Genomic DNA, 23177 nt, shown 5'->3' with positions numbered 1-23177 from the left:
TCTAAAAAAGAATACATAGATATGTATAACTTAATCTGCATATATATATATATACACACATATATATATATACTTATATTTGCTGTACACTTGAAACTAACACAACTTTGTAAATCAACTATACTTCAATTTAAAAATAAAGAAAAAATAATATCTATTTGTGTTGCTTCCTACCAACCAAGCTGCAAGCCTGATTAAAGTTATACTGGAGATAAAGAACATCCATTATTATCATATGTGCCTAGAATATGAAGTCCATAAGCATCAAACTGATGTTTGGTGCACTGTGAATTTATGTCAGCCTTCAGATGATAGGAAGACGTTAACTCTGCCACTTTTTATAGCTGTGTTAATTCCGTACTAAGAGTAGCCGCAACCTTAGAGTTTAGAGTAGCAGCCAAATCATCTTATGTTATCACAAGGACTGTAGTTATAGGTACTTGATTACCCAATAGTAAACAGTCACTCTATGGCATTTGGACTCAATCAACCAGTATTATATGTGAACCACCTTGAATCTTAATGGGGAATAATTTACTTGCCTGGAAAAGGGAAGTTAGAACCAAATACGAGAAGGAAGCTAACTTTTCACTTACTGCTCTTAAGTCTTTTTTATGATTAAAAAACATAACACTGGGCTTTCCTGGTGGCGCCGTGGTTGAGAATCTGCCTGCCAATGCAGGGGACACGGGTTCGAGCCCTGGTCTGGGAAGATCCCACATGCCGCGGAGCAACTAGGCCCATGAACCAGAGCTACTGAGCCTGCGCGTCTGGAGCCTGTGCTCCTCAACAAGAGAGGCCGCGATAGTGAAGAGGCCCGCACACTGCAATGAAGAGTATGGCCCCTGCTTGCCACAACTGGAGAAAGCCCTCGCACAGAAATGAAGACCCAACACAGCCAAAAATAAATAAATAAAATAAAGAATTATTAAAAAAAAAAAAAAAAAAAAAAAAAAAAAACATAACATGAGGTTTACCCTCTTAACAAATTTTTAAATGTACAGAACAGTGTTGTTAACTACAGGTGCTTTGTACAGAAGATCTCTAGAATTTATCCATTTTGCTTGACTGATATTTTATACCCATTGAACTCCAACCCCCTGGCCCTCATTCCACTTTCTACTTCTGAGTCTGACTACTTTAAATATACCATTAAAGTGGAATCAGGAGTACATTTCCTTCTGTGACAGGCTTATCTTCCTTAATGTCCTCAAGGTGCATTTACATTATGTCACATGATAGGATTTCCTTCTAAGGATGACTTTTATTCCCTTGTCTGTGTGTACCACATTACTTTATTCACCTGACATTTAGGTTGTTTCTACCTCATGACTAAGTGAATAATGGTGTGATCAACATAGAAGTGAAAATATCTCTTTGAGGTCCTGTTTTCTATTCTTTTGTATAAACACCCAAAGTGGGATTGCTGGATTATACAGTCATTGTATTTTTCATTTTTTGAGGAACTTGTTATTGGTTTTCGCTAGCAACCAATGATGCACAAGGATTCCAACTTCTCCAACTTCTTACCAATGCTTATTTTGTCTTTTGAATGATAGCCATCCTGACAGGTGTGAGGTGTTCTCTCATTGTGGTTTTGATTTGCATTTCCCTGATGATGAGTGATGTTGAGCATCTTTTCATAATTCTGTTGTTTTATTTATATGTCTTCTTTGGAGAAATGTCTATTCAAGTCCTTTGTCCATTTTTTAATTGGGTTATTTCATGTTGTTGTTTATCATCTTTTCATTCATCTTGAAGGACTCACTTTACCATTTCTTGTAAGGCAGGTCTAGAGCCAATGAACTCTCTGTTTATGTTTATCTGGGAAAGTCTTTATCTCATTGTATATTTGAAGACAATCTTCAAGTCTTGATTTTATATATATATATATATATATATATATATATATATATATATATATATATATATATAGTTAGATCTTCTATGGTAATTTAAAAGAATAAGTTTACCCTTTGGCCATCAACTCATTGTTACAATAACCTTTATTTCTCTTCTATTTTTCCAATTTTCCTTAGTTATGGCATATAGTGTTTTTCTATTTCATAACATATTGGCTTTTTCAAATCAATTTATTATTGTAGTGGTTATATCCTAATATCCTAATAGGTAAATAAAAACATCACTTGTCTTTATATAAGACTATATTAGATTAAATAAACAACTAAACTTTGCTCTCCCAATTTTAGTTCTCTTATCCTGACCCATCATTTGTCTAAGTCTTCTTGGACACAACTAAAGAATCATACCCTATGTTTGAGTAACCTTTAGGATAGGATATTCAGATAAAAATACAGAAGATACTCATGCCAAAAAATATTTGTTGTTTATCTGACATTCAAAGTGAACTTGGTGTCTTTTATTTTTATTGCTAAATATGGCAGATCTACTTTGGAAATCTCCTGAGACTTGGCTCACCCCTTGTGAATTAAGAAGCTCAAGCACCAAAAACAACTTAGCTATTTCTTAGTGATGATGTGACATACTCCCATTAGAATGAAATCTGAAGATAAAGTAAGATTTATAATAAAACAGCCACCAGTATAAATTTGCAATGTGCCAGACGCAATGCTTGGCTTTTAATAAGAATTTCAGCACCTAATCCTTCCAACTACTGTGTTATAAAAGTAGGAAATTTACAGTTTAGAGAGGTTAATTTGCCAAAAGCTACACCTACCACCAGGATTCTAAACCAGGCTGGCATGACCCAAAGCCTGTGGGCTAACTCCCAGTGTTATCCTGGAAGAAAGAAGCGCAAGGTCCCTGTGACAGAATGTGAGGTGACTTGTTTCATGATCTGAGATAAACCACTATGATAACTATATAACACGGGCCAAGGTGAATGGAAATATGATATTTATGGTCCTTTCCTTCAATCTTCAATTAATAAGCACTTCTGTGTCAGACACTGTTCTATGTACAGAGCATAAAATGGTAAACAAGACCTATACGATCCCCACTTTTCTCAATATGCAACAAAATACATAATATTCTGAGAGAAACCTCCACAGCAATTGTGGATCAAACATATAAGTAATAAAAATCCCTTCTAATGGGTGAACATGTTTATCATTTCTGAGCTTAGAGCCGTTCAGATGACAAGAAAATGTAAATCTACACATGTCTGAAAAGTTATCACAGAGATAATAATAAAATCAGTTTCTTGGGTATGGCTGTCATGAACAGAAAGAGTGGGAAATTTTCCACTCTTCACATAACAATAGTTTCATAATCTGTGATGGTCTCTTTCATGATCTGAGATAAACAACTATTTAGGGTTTATACACAGATGTAAACAAATCAAAACTTACTGCTCAAATTTATTTGAGAAGCCATGCTAGTAAATTAGAAAGTAGGTCTTATTTTTATTACTCAACTAATTCTCATGTTCTGTAATCTAGGAAAGAATTATTTCTAAACATTTTGAATTTTATTGGGCCAGGTATTATTTCTCTTTGCCTCTGTAAGTAGGATGGTTAATCATTTATTGTCCAAATTAAAGTACCACTGAGCCTGAAAGGAAGAACCATGAATGATTAAGCCTGGATAACAGCAGAGCTGACACATTTGCAGTCTCTTCGTCTCCAGCTCAGAAACTTCAAAGATTACCTTGAGGTTTTGCTGTGATTAGCGCTAGTGACTTTTTCCTTGGTGGGAAAACAAGCGGGTGTGGTACCAAGACCTCATATCAGTATTTGTCCCAGCAGGTTTATGGTGCCATTGTCCGTGATCAGAGCTAAAAATACAGCAAAAGTGAAAATTCTTCCTCTGGTCATAAACATTTATCCTTCTCCGTGGAGACAGAAACAAAATGCATCTGCTGGTTAAAACGAGATGAAGAAGGTGAAAATCAGTCGTTGAATAGTTAATAATAAAATATGTAAAACTTGTCATCTGTTATAACTAATGGTCTCATTCTTTTTAACTGCAAGTTTATTTGTGCAATGGCTTTAATGCCTGGAAATCCTCAGTAGACATTTTTCCATATTGCCTTAATAGAAGTTTATTACTAGACTATTTCTCTCTCTTTGTCTTGCTTGAGCTTAATGTTGTCAACTTGATTCCATTTTCCTTGTATTTATATGCAAATAGGTTGTTAGAGAGAAATGGCAATTAACATTATCCTGACTGCCTTGAACACACTGGAACAGTGTGTTGACAATAATGCAGAGTCTTATGCTTCATTTCTCAACTCTGTGTTGCCTTCCTTCTACTTTAGTTGGAGTTCTATAGAAAATTCTCATTTTTCTTATGTATAAACCTGCAATCCTGCACACATATCCTAAAGAAAGAGTTCACTTTAAATATCAAAGAATTACCATATGCAAGAATGCACACAGACTATTTACAAATACAGTTGTTCTTTCAAAAAAATGTTGTATTTAATAAAACCTATTCCATTGTACCCATCAAAGTAATAAACCCAAGAGGAAGTGAGAATGATTGCCAGACAAGTTTAAAAAACTCTGTAACTTTGTTTCCGCTTATTAATAGACTTTTACATTAGGGTATTGGGAGGAATAGGATAAAGCAAAAGCTGTATAAAAAGAGAACTCGGGCTTCCCTGGTGGCACAGTGGTTGAGAGTCCGCCTGCTGATGCAGGGGACACAGGTTCGTGCCCCGTTTCGGGAGGATCCCACATGCCGCGGAGCGGCTGGGTCCATGAGCCATGGCCGCTGAGCCTGTGCGTCCGGAGCCTGTGCTCCACAGCGGGAGAGGTCACAACAGTGAGAGGTCCGCGTACCGGAAAAAAAAAAAAAAAAAAAAAGCGTTTGAAGCCAAGAATTCACATACTTCACTGCTGTGTTACAACCTTACCATTACATCATACTTTTACTTTGCACTGTTGGAAAATATGCTATCAAAAAGAACTGAGTTATTGATTTAATTTCTAAGGTGCATAAAGATAATGCACCTTAGAAATTCCTACAGCATGATCGTATAATATCCTTTTCCATTTGAGGAAAAACTGTATGTATGATTTCTTTTCAAGATTTGAAATATTTTCATTCTATACCTGCAAAATATGAAAACTAATTTTGCAAATTTTTGCTTCAAAATCCTCATTCATTGTGTATTTAAAAGATAGATCTAAATATATAGAAATTTTAGGGACCATGATTTATCAGGGCAAGAGTTCACACAAGTATTGACTCAATTTCTCCCTCTGTCTGTCTCTCTCTCTCTTTTTTTCTCTCTCATCAACATCAGGGCACGTCAGGATGGACATGGCGGTCGTCCAGAGGGATTTGCTCCCAATTATTTTGATCTAATGTTCATTGTCTCTGTGATGACCAAGCAATAGCATGTACTTCATCAAAGACAGGAAATGCATTATTCTTTCTTTGACCTCTAAAGGGGAATTCTTGAGTAGGAAGGTGAAAGGATAGCCCTTAAGACTTTTTAACTGTGCTAATCTGAAAATAAATTAACTACACTTATGTGAAAAGGTAGAAATTCCTAAAAGCACAGCTCCAAGATGGAGGCCCTGATTTTATATTAATCTTTAAATCAAAATGACACCTCCTCTTTTAAATAGCTCTGTACCTCTGAGTCCCAAAATGGGGATACTTGACTCACTTGGAAGCCTGCTGTTATACTTTTAGCTTGAAGATAAAGAAGATGCTGAAACGTAATCCTGTATCTTAAAGAGTTATATAGTCAAGTCCTTTCTCCCTGCCTTTTCTCATGGTGTGTTTTACCCATGACTGAACCAGCATCATCTGTATCTCTTCTCCTTGTCCTTTCCAAGTCCCCTTCAGTTCTAAGCCTCACGGTCGCTTCTCTGGTCAGCTCACTGGAGGTCTGGTACCCAATTATCTTATTTTCCCTTTTCAGTATGTGTGTATATGTGTGAGTGTGACAGGACATCTGTGTGTTTCTCCCTCTTGGGAGACACATGACTATTAATGAGAATTAATCTGTTTAATGCTTTCTCCTCCTCTCAACTCAATTTTACCCCTACATAAAATTAGGGATGACTTTTACTCTATACTTCAAGGTGAAGCTCAGAAAACCATAAAAAATAATTTTATCAAAAGGTATTTGATTCCTACCTTATACCATACACAGAATATTAATTTGAGATAAATACTATGCCTCAACCTAATAGCTAAAGCTATAAAGCTTCTAGAATAAAACCTAGGAGGATATCTTCATGACCTTGGCTTGACACAGATTTCTGAGACAGAATACATAAAAAAATTAACAATAAAAGAAAAATTCAATAAATTGGACCTCATTGAAGTTTAAACTTCTGTACATTAAAAATATCATTAGAAAATTAATAGGCAAGATAGTCTGGTGAAATATTAACAAAAACATATATTTGACAAAGATTGACAAAATGTTAACATTTCTGATCTGTAGGAAAATAAGACACTCCTTCATACCATCTAGAAATAAAATTTAAAAGACTGACACAATATTGGTAAGAATATGAAGCAACTGTAACCCTCATACATTGCTGGTTGGAGATCTGTAAAATCTGACAATTCCATTCACAAATGTAAACTTGCCTGAAGAACTGAAAACTTAGGTCCTCAAAACCTTGCACATATGTTCATAGCATCTCTATTCATAATGGTCCAAAGGAAAAAAATAATCCAAATGTTCTCTATTGGGAGAGTAATATGATATTAAACAAAATAATAAAGACAAAAAATAGATTCTGTGTCAGAGCAGAACGTTTATTGGGGGTAACACAAGGGAAAGGAAACGAGCTTGTCCTGAAGCTACTGCCACATGACTTCGTTATTGGCTGGGTATTGCCAAAAATAGTGTGACCTTGGCTCAAAAATTGAGGCAGACCCTGCAGAAGTTTGCAGAAAGAGGCTGTCAGTAAGCACACTGCTGGCACCCAACAAGGAGTCCTTTCTTGGGGGGGGGGGCATTTACACAGGGCACCTCTATGCTTCCACCCTGTGAGGCTTGAATTATGTACATTTCCAAACTAACCTGTGGTACCAGGTGTGATGATGGTGGTTGCCTTTAGGGAACAGAAAGACATTAGCTAGCAGTTCAGAAGGGTTAAGAGAGGTTATATGGGGCTGGCAATGTCCTGTTTCCTAACCTAAGTTCAGGTTACATAGGTATATTTATTTCATCACTTGTCATCAGGCTATACTCTTATGACGTGTAGACTGTTTGTATATATTTGATTTAATTCAAAGAAGAGCAATTTCAGTAATTTCAGGAATGAGAATGTAAACCAGATGACATTTGGGTGAATGAGTGAATGGTGGAAAAATTTAGAATACACACACACACACACACACACACACACACACACACACATGTATAAAAAGCAAACATACAGAAAACAGCTTCTGTTGTCCTGTGTTGAAAGACAAGAGACTTATGAAAGTATAAGTGATTACAGTATCAAGATACTTATTATTGAAGTGTCATATTAGAAGTCAAATTAGCTAAGTTTAATCTAAAATCTAATAAAATGTGTAAATTAATGGACTTTGAAATACAAAAATAGCCTATAAATCTTATCTAAATTCTTGCAATGTATTCATCTTTCCTGAAGCAAATCTCATTTTTCTTCTTCAAATTTCTACTTTTAAAGTTAATATAAGTGACAAGTTAATTAAATGTTAGTGCATAGTAAATATTTGTTGAATTGAATTAAATCTATCAAAAGTAGGCTAACACAAATTTCATTTGTATTATTATTACACAAATTTCATTTGTATGATTACTCCTAACACTGGGAGTCATAATATGTAAAACCCCATGCCTGTCCTTTTTTCAGCACATATACAATATAGAGGCATTGATAAAGCCACCATATGTGAGGCACTATTCCAGTTCCAAGGGATAAAAAGATAAATACAACACAGCCCTTATCATAAGGAAATAAAACAGCAGCCTAAGAAAATGCACTTATATAATCAACCAAACTACAATATAATGAGGGCTACACTAGCAGTGAAAGAAAGAAGATGTTGAAGCACAGAGAACCAAGGTACTGCATTTCTTTCTTTAATATCAGGGAAAAGTCCCTGCTACTAAAAAAACGAAGAAGTTTCCTGTAAAGTGTAAATAAGAGTTCGCCCAGTGAATAGGCAAAGGATGGACATTTCAGGCAGGGAGAAAACATGATTCAAGGCAGAGGATGAAAGGTGAACTCTTGTGCTGCTCTAGGGATTGTTGGAGGCTATAAAGGGGCGTAAGTTGACCCAGGACGTGAAGGAGGAAAGGCAAAGCGGACTGGTGGACAAAACTGGAGGGTGTAGTTGGGGAATGGACAAGGGGCTTCAGGATGGATGGAGGGACCCAGGACTGTAATAGAAAAGCAGGCTTTGAGGACAAAAGATGGGGCGCCAGAAAAGGGAAGCCTAGAAAGGCAGAGAAGTCAGAGCAAGAGACAGGGAGACTATTACTCAGACATAGAAAAGAATGAAGTAATGCCATTTGCAGAAACTTGGATGGAGATGATCATACTCATGAAGAAATTCAGACAGAGAAAGACAAATACCATATGATATCACTTATATGTGGAATCTAGTAAATGATACTCATGAACTTATTTACAAAACAGAAACAGACTCACAGACATAGAAAACAAACTTATGGTTACCAAAGGGGAAAGGGGGAGATAAATTGGGAGATTGGGATTGACACATACACACTACTATATATGAAATAGATAACTAATAAGAACCTACTGTATAGCACAGAGAACTCTACTCAATATCTTCTAATAAACTATAATGGAAGAGAATCTGAAAAATAATATATATATGTATACATTTTTGAATCACTTTGCTGTACACTTGAAACATTGTAAACCAGATATACTTCAATTTAAGAACGAGAGAGATGGGACTTCCCTGGTGGCACAGTGGTTAAGAATCCACCTGCCAATGCAGGGGACATGGGTTCGAGCCCTGGTCTGGGAAGATCCCACGTGCCGTGGAGCAACTAAGCCCATGCACCACAATTAATGAGCCCGTGTGCCACAAATACTGAAGCCCATGTGCCACAACTACTGAAACCCGTGTGCCACAACTACTGAGCCCACGTGCCACAACTACTGAAGCCCACGTGCCACAACTACTGAAGCCCGCGCTCCTAGAGCCCATGCTCCTCAACAAGAGAAGCCACCACATAGAGAAGCCTGCACACCACAACAAAGAGTAGCCCTTGCTCGCTGCAACTAGAGAAAGCCTGTGCGCAGCAACAAAGACTCAATGCGGCCAAAAATAAACAAATAAATTTATTAAAAATACAAATAAATTTATTAAAAATACAAAAAAAAGAGGGAGAAACAAGGAGAGAAAAACAGACAGAGAAGTGGAAGGGATTCAAGAGTGTGTTAACCCCAAAATCCAGGGAAGAGGAGACTTCAACAAGAAGACAGCCAGCAGGGTGAGAAGTTGTGCAGAAGGCCTGCAGGATGAGCACTGAAGAGGAAACCTTGGCTCCACAGGTAGGAAGTGGTGGTCACAGATGGGACGGGAAAGTCAAGATGCAGGGGACCCAGGAGGCCAAGCAGGGAAGGGGGAGCCAGGATGCAGGCGACCCAGGAGGACAAGCGGGGGGTGAGCCAGGATGCAGGGGGCCCAGGAGACCAAGAGGGGTGGGGGGAGCCAGGATGCAGGGGACCCAGGAGACCAAGCATGGGTGGAGCCAGGATGCAGGGGACCCAGGAGACCAAGCGCGGGGAGGGGGGAGCCAGGATGCAGGGGACCCAGGAGGCCAAGCGGGGGGTGGGGAGCCAGGATGCAGGGGACCCAGGAGGCCAAGCAGGGGGGAGAGCCAGGATGCAGGGGACCCAGGAGACCAAGGGGGGTGGGTGGCCAGATGCCTGCCTGCCGGTTCTAGAACTCTTGTTGCTGCGCATTTGAGAAAGGGAAGAAACAGATGGGGCACTGTTCGCAAAGACAAAGAGAAGGGAACTTTTTGTTTTTGAAAACTGGAAAGGCACAAGTACAGCTGAGTAAGAATAAGCTGAGTGGAATAAGCCTATAGAGAAGGAATAATTGAAGATTTCAGAAAGGAGGTAAGAGGACTACTGGAAAGAAATATTCTTTTTTTTTCCCTTTGAACTCTGATGCACGGAAGAAAGAATGAGCACAAGCATGGGGATATGGAGAAGCAGAGGGACTGATCTCACAAGTGAACTTGGCTGAGAATTGTAACGAATCCACAGCAGAAAAGGCTACACTAACATTTTGTAGAAACAGCTCAGACCCTAGAGTCTCCGGAATAAGACGTCCTGTATTAAACCATTTGATGCCAGAATTTGACTGATGGCTCAACCTGAAATCTTGCCTCAAAAACCCCTACAAAACAGAAGTAGAGTCACAGATGCAGAAAACAAATTTATGGTTACCGGGAGTCGGGGGTGGGGAGGAGGGGAGGGATAAACTGGGAGATTGGGATGGACATATACACACTGCTATAAATAAAATAGATAACTAATAAGGACCTGCTGTACAGCACAGGGAACTCCACTCAATACTCTGTAATGACCTATATGGGAACACAGTGTGAAAAAGAGGGGATATATGTATATGTGTAACTGATTGACTTTGTTGTACAGCAGAAACTAACACAACATTGTAAATCAACTCTATTCCTCCAATAAAAAAATAAAAGTAAAACCCTACAGTGACTCACTGATGTCGTGTACATGTCCCACATCCTCCCTTCTCCCTGTGTCTACTTCCCTCCATCCTCAGGACAGATCACACACTTTGTCTGCCTCTAGTGCTGCCCGGGCTGTCTCTGCCCAAGACCCAGGACCCCTGCAGGGAGCCTTCTGGGTGAGGACACCCCTCCCCAGCCACCACTTTCTCCTCCCTGGACCATTTAGATCTGCTGAGGCTGATGCTGAGGTGATCAGGTGATGCTGATCCTATTGTAAATACAACAAGAATATGATCATCACAGCAACCTCCTGAAAAGTTGGGACCGTGAGGCCCAGAGAATGAAATGCGTTAACTTGGACCAAGTTTCACAGGCAGTAAGTGCTACTGAGAGGGTCAAACCCAGGCGGCAGTTACTCTGAAATCCCTGACTGGGACCCCCTTAATCCCATTAAGAATGGGTGGAGAGGCCGGCCTGAGAAAACGGTATTCATGTTTTCAGATATTATTCTCTGGGCAAAATTGAGGTAAAGGCTTTGGAGATTTAGGCCTGAATTTTCAAAGGACTCCAGTGGGCTTGTGTTTTGAGCATTTGCAACTAAATAGTTCATGATTAATTCCAAAACAATTCAAACTGTTCTCCAAAGGAAATTAAGTGAAGTGGAACTGCACTCGACACTTTCAAATACGACTAAGCTCTTCTCACCTCCTTCAGAAATCCTTCCGTTTTACACAGGGTTTAGTGTCTTAAACTCTCTAAATATGACATAAGTAACACATGACACTGCAGATGAATTTATTACTTAAGTTACTTTCTGTAAAGTCCAAGTGTCCAGGGAAAGTTAAAGTTTACTTTATTGTATTTTCAAATGTGAAACAATGAAATAATGCCATTTGCAGCAACATTGATGGACCTAGAGATTATCATACTAAGTGTAGTAAGTCAGAGAAAGACAAATATTGTATGATATCACTTATATGTGGAATCTAAAAGAATGATACAAATGAACTTATTTACAAAACAAATATACACACAGAAATAGAAAACAAACTTATGACTACCAAAAGAGGTAAAGAGGGGTGGGATAAATTAGGAGTATGGGATTAACAGATACACACTAGAATATACAAAATATAAACAACAAGGACCTACACTGGGAACTATATTCAATATCTTATAATAACCTATAATGGAAAAGAATCTGCAACTGTATACCTGAGACCAACACAGTATTGTAAATCAACTATAGTTAAATTAAAAATAAATAAAATAAAAACAAAAAATGAAACAACAAAAAAGTGCATATTTTATCACTGGAGTAATTTAGCAGCCTCAAACCAAAGAAGGATAGACAAAAATGAAATCTCCTTTATCAAGAAGAAAATGTCTGTAAATATAAATATATGTGAATATTCACAGTTTTTCATTGCAATTGTCAGAGTTGCAGCTGCACCAGACATGCTCTGTGAAACAGTCCTGTTAGTTTTTCATTTTCACTGATGACACATCTAGGGGTGGTTAGTAAAGGACTCATGCTTCATGCAAAATTCTACACATGTATCATCAAATTATTAGTAATAATAGCTAAATCCTAAGAATTGCCTCTTTTTTGTAAGTTAGGTGGCTATTGAAAGACTAAATAAGACAAACCCCAGGTTCTCTAGAGTTTGAGGTCGAAGGAGTTGGGAACAAGAGAACCCTCAGGCAAAATAATGAGTTGAGAACTTGGGGCAGCTCCTGTCCCAGAAGGCACACAATAGATCAGCAGCTTTCCAAGTCTCTGTGGGTCCACACTGGCTCTGCAGTGGAAGTTTAATGCCAAGTTCTGTTTAGATCAATGACTTCCAAACTGAAAGCATCAGGCTCACCTGGACATTTGTTTAAACTTCAGCTTCTTGTCCAATATCCTAAAAGTTTCTGTATCAATAAAACTAAAGTAGGATACAGAAATCTGCATTTACATCACTTCCGGGGACTCTGATACTGTTGGTTTAGGCACAGAGCTCTGAAAAATGTGCATTTTGATCATCTACTCAGAATAAGAAAATATCAGAGCAGAAAGTTCTAAATTTAGCTTTTTCTTACCTGCATTATCACGTCACAACAATGCTAATCTAATCAAAATTGACAGGAAATCAGAGAGAATTTGAAATTATTTGTTAGTTATTACTTTTTCTTAAAGTTAGCCTTTGTTTCTTAAGCTGGCGGTGGATACACTGGTATTCTTTCTATTGTTATTACTCTTTTTGTCTTTTTTTTTCTTTTTGGCCACGCGGCATGTGTGGTCTTATTTCCCCAACCAGGGATCAAACCCTCGCCCCCTGCAGTGGAATCATGGCGTCTGAACCACTGGACCTCCAGGGAGTCCCTGTCTGTGTGTTACTAGTAATGAACTTTTCGCCTAAATGCACACTGGATCTTGAGATATTGGCTAATCAAGTACTGCTGTCTAATTTACAAAAAAACTAAGTATATTGAAATGAATTGAAGGTAGGTACTCAAAATCTCATCCTGACAAGGGTGAATGAACCAAATGTTTGGTCATTCAACGGTTTGGTCTCTGCAGCAGCCAGAGTGACCCTAGATAAATAGCTCTAGATCTATAGATCACTTCACCTTTACTCTGTGGCTTCTTGCTACCTGTACCCTGATTTTCAAAGCCTTCCACTGCAGCTTCTCACTTCTTGGGTTACTCTCCAGGCACGTGGAGACTTGCCAGGCTCTCTCTGGTCTGTCTTCCCTGCGTCCATAACTCTCTTTCCCATCCTCCTTCCCCTCTTTGCCTGGTTACCTTCCACTCAACAATCTTTCTTCAGATTATACCTAAAAAAAGTCACTCCTTTACTAGACCTTTCCAACACATTTGGAACTTCGTATGTCATACTAAAGTACTCGGCACTTTCACTATTAAAACAATTGCACCTTACTGCAAATTACTAGTTAAATTCTTTATTTTCCTTGATAGTATAAACTGAGGTCAGGGGCCAGGACTCTCCTTCTCACTGCCCACCACTGCCATCATAATACCTGTTTATTTAATTCTTTTAAAAAAAGAGAGCTTAGAGTACCTTTTAGGTAAATACAGGCAAAAGCAGATTCATATGTCTTCAATCATCTCCCTAAAAACTTAGGTTACCAAGAAGTATAACAGAAGTGCCTGGGGTTTAAATGGGGCCAATAATCTGGGTTACTCAGTACAGTGACTCCTAAGAGGAAGTCAGTAATTTTATTTATGGCTGGTGGAAAATATACAAAGATCCAATGTTCTTAGGAAGCTTTGAGAATTTGAAATTCTGTGTAAATTTTTTTTCTTTGAATGACTCTTATAAAACAAACTAAAAAGGCAAACAAACGAAATCACACTAAATTCCTTATAGAAAATGAAAGTGCTACAGAAATGGTAATGGGTTATTGTCACTTTGCCAATGAATATATTGACATTCTGACTTTCATGTAACCTTTCAAACGTGTTCTACAAAGAGCTGCAGATTTGGAGATGAGCCGACTTGTTTTAAAGGAAGAGAATTTATACCAAGAGTAAAGGTCCCATGACTGAGCACTTGAAGTAAGCATTATAAGGCAACATCAATAGGGCAAGGACATTCTCTTAGGCAATGAATCTAAAGAAATTTCTGTTTCTGAAATCAGCCACAATGCTTAAATAACTCAACTAGAATGCTTTTCATCCTTGGGGCAAAATTTATACTGGTTTACTACAATTAAGACCTAAGAAGTAATGAACTATAGCAAATACAAAAATACCTAGAATCTGTTGAACATTAAGCTTCCTATTTAGTGAAATAGGACAGGCTATCCAATAGAATGAGGGGTAGAAAAGGGTACAAGCAAAAAATGTGATGAGGAAATTTTCAAAATATTAGTTTGCCTTGTTCATAGATTTTCTTTCACTTACACCTATTAGTCACTGTCTGTGGTACAAATGACTTTCGTCTCTAATTAAACATACTATATTTACTTTCTAGGTTTTTCATATTAATCGTGTTAGCATCTGACATTCATTTTTGTGTGATTTAGGACCTAGGTATGTGATGTAGTGGAATTACATTTATATAGATTTTTTAATGTACCAGCTATAGTAGCAGACATATTAAAGAGAGTGACTCATATAGCAATCATGCAAATGCTCTGTCATGAATATAATGAAAGAGTCGTGACATTTTTTTTACAATGTCATTTTATAATATGCCTTTATTAACTTTGATGTGTTTGAGGCATAGCTCCTGAATGGTTACTGTGATAGATTGGTTTGTGCTAACGATTAGGTCTTTTTTTTTTTTTTAATGAAATTGCTCCTTGGAATGGGAAAATGTGGTTTATTTTGAGAATGATCCTGATTAATGTTTTAGCCTAAGAAAGGTTTGAGGGAAATTAACTGTTCTGTGGTTCATGAATTATTTCTGGCCTCTATCACCATCTCTCATAAAGAGATGGGGAAAACAAGCCATAATAACCCCACTGGTGATCACTACCATATACAATAAGTGACATTACTAAAATAAAAATATATGTCTATTTCTCATTCTGTTGTTGCATTCTCCAGTTTGTCACCTTAAACACTGAAAAGTTGAGTGACAGACTTAAACTGGTGAAGTCTGGACCCCAAATTACAATATAGTACTTTCCATTTATAAGACATTTGGTCTCAGAACATCTAAGCACTTTGAATATTTTAAAGGATTTTAGTTGACACTGCTAAGACAATAAGAAATAGGGGATTGCTATCATCATTATGTGTCCTATTTAAGGAGTAGCTTTCATAACAACAAAAAACTACTTGTATAGGAGAGAAGAAATGCAGAGGGGAGCTGGTGTTATGATTTTCAGTTTGAATAATAGAAAATGCCCTGAAGGGTGTTCTCTTCTGCAAATGGTCAGGTCTTTCTACAGCCATGATTTATTTTAATAGAAGCTGGAACAGGTGTGGTCTCTCTTTGCCAAAGCCTTGCCGAAGTTCATACCTGCCCTGGGCTTCAGGTTTCAGATCTGTTTAGCAAGATTGCTGAATGGCATGCAACCCAAGAACTTCTATCTTATTACACAAACAGAATACTGACTTACTATGAAAGCCTTTATCTGAAAGTCCAGTTTCTCATTTTGAATTTGGAGAAATTAATGTACATGATCTCAATGATGTTGGTATGAAGGCTTGTCTTAGGAAAATTGTCTTTATGGCAAAAGTTTTAACAAAATGAACATTAAAGTGGAGGCATATGCTGAACAATTTTATTTCCCCAAATAAATGTCAGTGTTGGCCGAGGACCAAACATGGTACTTTTCAAAAGTTGGAATAATTATTACCAAAGTGAATAGCAAGAAAAGAAGGAGGGCAATGGAAAAGTGTGTTTTCGTTGCTTGGGATACAACAGTTTTGCCATGAACTCTCTGAAAAAATAAATATAAGAAGGGCAAAGGGAAAAAAAAATGAAGAGTTTCCAGACTCCAATTAAATATAGGGTTTTCACCTTAGGTCAAATACCATTTACTGACTTTATAAAAGAAGCCTTTTAATTGCCTTACTTCCGATGAAAAATATACAGCCTTGTGCCAGCAGGTACATTGGTGCTGTTGTTCGCGTGGCCAGGTCGTCCGAGGAGCTGTTTCTTGTCCTTGAGCACGGCTGAGGAACCATCGCATTTTTAAGCCGGCAGGAAGGTGATTGTCGCAGGTCAGCGTGCGGGCCCTGACATCTGTAAACGGCTCCATGTAATGAGAATAGGTAGATCAACATAGCTCAGGCTCTGAAGTGAAATTTCATCTTATTTCTGGCACCACAAATATGAACCTGATCCTTATCTGTCTAAGAAAAAACATTCCTCCTTAACAGGCCGGCATCACTCTTGATGATTTCCACATACCTCTAGAAAATTATGAAAGACCCATTGTCTCAAAACCTGGGATAAACAGGATATTTAAGGCCTGTTAGTGTGATTGGCTTAATCCGTAAATTTTACTTTGTTTTAGAAATACCTGAAGAAAAGAATTGTTCAACACTCATATTTTTCAGATCCCACTCCCATTAAAGCAGACAAAACTATGAAACAGAAAAAAAAATGAAGACAATATGATTAAAAGACATTGAGTCTGTTTTTTGAGCCCCATTTTAGTTCTAAACTGCCCCATAAAATGGTTTTCCATTTCTCAGTTTTCTTAATATAGAAAATACCCAATATTAACTTCTCCGCTTGCATTCTAATTTCAGAGGAAAGCATCCAGGGGCTGTGGGGCATAGTCTAAGGTATGTTTGCACTGGGCTGAAATGGAAGAAGGTATTTCAGTATCATCCGGTTCTCATGAGAGCAGAGAATTCTCCAACACGTTTCAAGGACGCTGCCCTTAATTTGAGTCCTTCCCTGCCCCAGTTGCAGGCAAGGGGCATAAACATTAGGGAGAAGTAAATTACAGTCTATGCAGGATCATCCACCTTGGTGTCTGAGATTTCATTATCCTAGTCCAGAGTGTAAAAAATATACTAAATCACAACAATATTTGTAGATGATGATGAGAAGCCTTAATATGAGAAACATGAATCCAAATCCAAAAGGAGTGTCAGTCAGATCTGCTCTCACATAATCTAACCTCCTACTGGAGAGGCAATATATGTAGGGATCAAGAGGTGTAAACTGGTGCAGCCACTATGGAGAACAGTATGGAGGTTCCTCAGAAAACTAAAAATAGAACTACCATATGACTCAGCAATCCCACTCCTAGGTATATACCTGGAGAAAACCATAATCTGAAAAGATACACACACCCCTATGTTCACTGCAGCACTATTTACAATAGCCAGGACATAGAAGCAACCTAAATGCCCATCGACAAATGAATGTATAAAGAAGATGCAGTACATATATACAATGGAATATTACTCAGGCATGAAAAAGAATGAAATAATGCCATTTGCAACAACATGGATGGACCTAGAGATGATCACACTAAGTGAAGTAAGTCAGACAGAGAAAGACAAATGCTGTATGATATCATTGATATGTGGAATCTTAAAAAATGATACAAATGACCTTATCTAGGAAACAGAAATAGACCCACAGACATAGAAAACAAACTTACAGTTACTAAAGGGAAAGGGAGTGGGAGAGGGATAAATTAGGAGTTTAGGATTAACATACACACACTCCTATGTATAAAATAGATAATCAACAAGGACTTACCCTATAGCACAGGGAACTCTACTCAATATTTTGTAATAAGCAATAAGGGAAAAAATCTGAAAAAATATATGTATGTATAATTGAATCAATTATACACCCGAAACTAACACAACCTGTGCACCTGAAAGTAATACAACATTGTAAATTAACTATACATCAATAAAAAATAAATACAAAATAAATAAAAATAAAACATCAAAAAAATAAATGAGTATTGATTCCTCTGGGGACTGCTGGGGCCTCCCATCCCCCCGAATAAAAGAGTTTGTTAGAGGTAAAATGCTTAGTCTATAGACCCAGACTGTTTGTTCTGCCACTTACCAAATGGTGCTTACCAATGGTGCACTAAAATTTCCTGTGCCTCAGTTTCCTCATCTGTTACATGAGAATGAGAATATTAGCCACATCCTAGGAGACATCTGGGGATCAAGAAATACCTAAAGCAATGGCAAAAGTGCCTGACATACATGGCAAATTTTCAGAAATGGTTTACCCTTATTGTCATCACCATCATCATCACCTCAGTACTGAACCAGCTTTCACAGCTGTCAGGTTTGTGGACAGCAGTGGTTCAGAATTTCCAATTACACCTCATTGTTGACATTCAGCAAAACAAGCTTGTTTACCACATCACCCTCCATACATGGAAAGAACCAGAAGCACGATATTTGTGCATTACAGTCAGACGTTACTATTGACCATCAGCTCAAACGCTCAGCTTTTTTTTTTATTCCTAAGACGTATAAATAGCTGCAGAGAAAAACAACTGAAACGTGAAAGCACTTTATACCAATTGCAGAAACAAAGAGTCTCTCAGTGCTTCACTTACACCGTGACTGCGCAGCAAGTACACAAGGAAAATATGTCAGTCAAGAATTTTAAAAATTGTGTATTCTATTTATTCTTAGGGAATGGATTTAAGCTATAATTGAAAATTTATTTTATTTCTTACACAACACATATATATTTCTATTTATTATTAACTTACAACTGACAAAAGATGGACGGTAACATTTCAAAGGCCAACAATTTTAATTCTAATTGAATTTATAAATTGTCCATATGAAAATTTTATCTTTATCTTTACTTGTTTTGTGTTTGCTTCCTTACTTTGTTCTTTTCTTCCTTATTTCTCTAATAAACATCTACAAGGCTTACAGCTTGTTTTCGGGTGAGGAGGGAAACGTTCTCAAGTCATCCAGGGCAGAAGCAGAGTAACTCACCATATAAAGACTCCTCAGCACAGGGCAGACAGGAAATCTAGCTTGCAAAAGCCACAGAAAAAATTATTCAGTCCTTCTCAATTATTTCAATTATTTTAAATTTAATTTTAACTGAACTTTTTACAAATAATGTATTTTCTATATTTTTTTAAAGGTCTATTGGGGGAGCCAGAGTCTGTGTAATAGGCTCAGTCCACCATCTTGAAGTAATTCCATAAAAGACATTTCCATTTTCTAAAGCCCTACAGCAATTCATCTATTCCTCTTGTGGCATTTGCCACTCTGTACCTTGTATGTAATTCAACTGTCTGAGCAATTGTTTTCTCTTCCCTATGAAGCCCTACAGTGGCAAGTACAGAGGCAGGTGGTGTGGAAGACAGCATCATTGTACTTATCAAATCCTTATGGTGTTCAAGAAACACCACACATGCTCGGTAACTTAGTATGAATACCACTTCTATTACATACATGAGAAAACTGAGGCCCACAGAAATTAAAGTACATTACACTGTGCTTCTCTGATTTCAAAGCCCAAACTCTTTTGATGAAGGCAGAGATTTGATTCATTTTCTAATTCTCCGCAGAGCTGAGTATATATCTTCACTCATAGAAATTCTCAATAAATGACAGAAAATAAATATTTCCTTGAAAATAGTCTATATATCAAATAATATTTGTCACCTATGTTTTCTGAACAATTATTGTTATAACTGGCTATGCTGTGCTAACACACACACCCACACACCCTTGCACACACAATAAAAAGAAAAAGCTATCCAGACTGCAAGACGAATAAGCTTAAAGCACATTAGCAATGCCTGTGGATTTGAGAGTGTCAAACAGAACTTTAAACATGTCTTTTTCATTATGTATTTAACCCACATACATGTGTAAACAAATAAATATTCTTTATTCTCACAGAGTATGATTCCCTTATTCTCTCAAATACCCTGGGCTCAGTGGGATTGTATTTTATCGGTGAATTTAGTTGGTTAATACAGGTAGATTACACAACTGTGTGTGGTCTATTCTATTCAAAAAGTAATTAAAAGATTTTCTAAACATATATGTTGTCACTGGACACCAGATTCTACCATCTTTACTTTACCAAGTAGTTGACTGCATGGGTTTAAAAATATATAAATTGTATTCAAAAGAGAAAAAAAAACACAGAGTAAAGAACTAGTTTTAATAAAACAGGTCTGTTGTACAGCAAACATTTCAAATGTTTGTAATAGATCACATGCTAGCTGACACACTGTGAGCTGCCTCTGGAGAGGCCCAAGTGGCAAGCGTGGACAACAGCCTTCAAGGAGCCGAAGCCTGGCAGCAGCCAGGAGAGGAGGCCGGAGAGCTCTGTTTGTGTCTTCAGATGAGACAGTGGCCCCGCCAATCCTGTAGCTGCAACACCCAGAGTCTCTGACACAGAGAACCCGGCAAGGTGCGTGCAGAAATACCTGACTTGGTTCTCTGACGCAGAGAACCCGGCAAGGTGCGTGCAGAAATACCTGACTGGGGGATTGCTTGATGCCAAGAAGTCTTGGTGTAATTTTTTTATGCACTAAAAGATAACTAATACACTCAATAGCATAAAATAACCGAATGAAAAGGAACAAAAGTAAATGTCTTCTTTCAAACAATGACTTGTAAAAAAACTATTTGCAAAATGCACACACACACACACACACACACAACACAGGGTAGGGATTAAAAGTATAAATTCTGGAGCCAGAATGCAGGGTTTATCCCATTGACTAGAGTCAATATATCTTTAAGCAAGATGTTGAATTAAATAGTCTTTTTTTCAATTTAAAAGTCTGCTCAAACAGCAAGGTCCTACTGTAGAGCACAGGGAACTATATGCAATATCCTGTGATAAACATCATGGAAAAGCACATAAAGAAGATTACATTTATGTATAACTGAATCACTTTGCTGTACAGCAGAAATAAACACAACATTGTAAATCAACTGTGCTTCAATGTTTTAAAAATTAAATTAAAAAAAAAAGTTTGCTCAGCTCAATTCAGAGCTTGATTGTATCATCCAGAGCATCCGAATATGGGGCTGATTTTGGAGGCGCTCACTTATCAAAAGATCAGTGAAGCAAAAGAAGGGAGAGAGAAATCTCATGAGGAAACTCATGAGGAAAAAGGGATTTAGAATGTATGTGCAGCAACTCTCTTCCTAAAAAAAAGATTATATATAGTCTATCCACATAGGAACGGGTAGAATCAGGTGAATGGAAGGTCTATCTGTTGTATGCTGACATTTTCACCTGATTTTGTCTTCATGTTTGAAAAAAAGACGTGCCTTTCAAACACTTTTCCTCTATCACTCTCACTGTTTTCTCTTCTCACGGACCAGACGAGTTGTCCAGATACCAGCACAGGTAGGAGAGGAGACCCACCGGAAGATGGAAATACTTCTCAGAACTTGGAGGAAATCTGCAAAGATCAGGCTCTTGCAGGTGCTTGTGTGAGTCTTGTGGGCGCATGCATTTCGAGTCCCACGCCTCATGAGAACAGATGGAGACACTTTTCTGGTGTCCCTCCCCAGTGGGATGAGAAATACCCAGGAAGGGACTTTCTCACGCAGGCTGCCAAAATATTCACCCAACTCCCACAGTGTTCTCCTTGAAATGAATTCTAATTTGCTTCAGAAAATAAACCTAGTTCTTCTATGGGAGCAAACTCCTCACTGCCCAATGACACTGCCAGGCAAAATCAAAGTGCTGTTCAGAAATTAGCAGCCCAGAGGATAAACTCTGACCATTGTATTCCTGGAGGAAATAGCTTCCGAATAGAGGGAGTTTTAGTTAGACTCTCCCATTGAATGCCTTCTGCAGGAATCTGTCATGGATTTTTTTTTTTTAATTGAAGTAGAGTTGATTTACAGTGTTGTGTTAGTTTCAGGTGTACAGCAAAGTGAATCAGTTATACACATACATATGTCTACATTTTTTTTTTTTTAAGATTCTTTTTGTCACCGATTTTTGAAGCAACAACTACCTTATTTCTAGGTTAGGAGAGATTCTGCATCCTCTACAAATACACAGAGAAAGTCAGCGTCCAAGCTTCCCGGCCATCTCTCTTCCGACAGGCCTGTGCATAGTGACCACAAAGATAGCAAACAACGCCCATCCTTAGAACTAAAAGCAGTCAGAACCAACCTAAAGGAAATCAGAGTCAGTGAAAAGGATTTGAGGATACTGATTATTTCAGCTTCCTTTTTCGTTTGATTTTGGTTGGGGGGGGGGGTATGTGTATTAGATGAAAATACTAAAATAATTTTTGTAAGAAAATGCCTATATTCTTTAGTCTATTAATATGACGATTAAGAAGAGGGAAAAGGGGAATATTATCAATTGCTGATGAGGCTAATGCACAATGGAAAGCAACAAATTATAGCCAATTTCACATTGTTTGTAATTTGGAAGGACAGTAACCAGAAACAATAGGCTCTTCTTTTGGAGAGCAGGATTGACTTGGTTGAGGGAGTCGAGGTGCATCACAGAGCCCTTCTACCAACTGGCAGGGCCCTGGAACTGCCCTAAATCTAGGCTTGTCTTTGGTCAGATCATCCAGATTCCATTTTAAAGAAGAATGTATTTTAGGCAGCTCAGCACATCTCATCAGATGATCGCGTGAGAGTCCTGGAGGAATGGGATTAAGGATATAGGGCAGGTCTGGTTTACATCAAAGTGGGGCCACCTCCTGCAGGTAAAGGCGGCCCTGAGGGAGAGTTCCATTGGAGACTTTGGGCACTGGATTCCTCAGTTAACTACAAAAGAACTTATTTTAATTAATTAACAATCTCTTTGTCATTTTTTTGTAGAGCTGATGAAAAACCTAGAAACTAACTTGGTTTTATATCACTTCTCCTTTGGCCCACTATTTGTAATGAGTAGTGGATTAGCCAAGATATTTTTAGCAGAAATAAAACAGGCCAAAGGGGGAAAAAAACTATAAAATATATGAAGTGAAACATTCATCACCACAAAGATAAGTGACGGCTATTACATTTTCCAAAAACTACTACTGTTGAATAACTCTTTCCAAAGCTGACTTTCAACCATCTCAGAAATGATGTCTTTCTTTAAGACTCCTATGGAAGGTAGCTGACACTTTGGGTTTTCCA

The sequence above is a fragment of the Hyperoodon ampullatus genome, assembly GCF_949752795.1.
Source record: "Hyperoodon ampullatus genome assembly, chromosome: 1".
NCBI classification, from domain to species: Eukaryota; Metazoa; Chordata; class Mammalia; order Artiodactyla; family Ziphiidae; genus Hyperoodon; species Hyperoodon ampullatus.
This window is presented reverse-complemented; position numbering follows the sequence as displayed.